This window comes from Chrysochloris asiatica, unplaced genomic scaffold (genome assembly GCF_000296735.1).
Source record: "Chrysochloris asiatica unplaced genomic scaffold, ChrAsi1.0 scaffold00535, whole genome shotgun sequence".
Classification (NCBI taxonomy): domain Eukaryota; kingdom Metazoa; phylum Chordata; class Mammalia; order Afrosoricida; family Chrysochloridae; genus Chrysochloris; species Chrysochloris asiatica.
Genome location: NW_006409053.1, coordinates 503,948 through 505,133, shown reverse-complemented (window position 1 = coordinate 505,133; position 1,186 = coordinate 503,948). Strand labels below are relative to the sequence as shown.

The following is a 1,186-nucleotide window of genomic DNA, read 5'->3' as shown; positions in this document are numbered from 1 at the left end:
TGTTACTTTCCCCTTTCAGAGTATTGTCCATTTCTGATATCTTATTATTGATCTTCTAGATATTTTTTTTACAGGTTTTCAATAGTTTCCAATGCTGTATCAATCTTAATTGATTGCTCCTATAGTACATTCCTGACTTCTTCCTTGTTTTCCTCCAACCCTTTTTGGATCATTTGAATTTGTTTCCATATAATTCTTCTGAATTCTTTCTCAGGCATATCCAAAACCTGCCCTTCCTCCTCTAGAAATCCTTTGTCTGTCTCGAGCTCATTTGCATCGGCTACTCTCTTCTGTTTTGGAACATGTTCCAATATTCTTGGTTGCTTTTTGTTTGTCATGATAGTTATGTGTTTTTCTTTTCTTTTCTATATATATATTTTTTAAAGCTTAAGTGAATGTCTGTTCTTTGTTATTAAGCTTACTGGGTGTCTCCTGGTGATAGGCTTCCCTTTTCACATGTAATGTTTAGTGGGTGTTGTTGGCTCTTGTCTCAGTGGTGGAATATTATGAGATATTCTTATAGCTTGACTATATGGCCATGATTGCTGTCTCTTCTTGGGGAACATAGGGAGAAAAAGCTCCCACCTCCAGGAAAGATGTGTGATCAGAAGGAACTAAAGCAGAAGTAATATAAATACACAGACAAAAATCACCACTTTGGAACATAAATGAAGCTTTGGTTGACTGGCCTGAGCTACACCATCAGTGTGTGTGCAATTAGAAGTCTCCAGCAGGTGGTGTGGGTGTCCACTCTCTCAGGCCCCTCCTCTAGTCAGTACAGTGAAGTGTGCTGGTAGGTATTGGGGAGTTAATGGGAGAAAGAGTGTCCTCTATTTTTGTCTTTAAGGTCAGTTAGGTATCTGCATGTGCACAGTGCAATTCTCAGGATGGTTGAGTCCCTTTATGTGGGTCTTACAGATTGCTTTGAATTTTCCTGTGCATGGAAAACTTGGGCTGATCTTGATGGACTTTATTTAATGGCATCTTCTTTTAACACTTCACACTTCAAAGCTGAAGAAGTAACGGGAAAAGCATACTGAGCTTTTCTCATTTCTCAGGGTTAGTTTTTTTCTTATTCCTCATTTGCGAGTCAAGGTTCCCAGACCCAACTATGCAAATACGGTCTGAGTCTGAGGCCTGAAAACACAATTCAAGATTCTCTGACCAACTATTAGGACTTCATGTC

At 39.0% G+C, this 1,186-nt stretch overlaps 1 pseudogene; it reads right to left on the bottom strand.

Moving 5' to 3' along the window:
* The window catches only part of LOC102832239, a 12,471-nt pseudogene extending 12,133 nt beyond the window's left edge, over nucleotides 1-338 (bottom strand).
* Nucleotides 339-1,186: the final 848 nt, after the last annotated feature.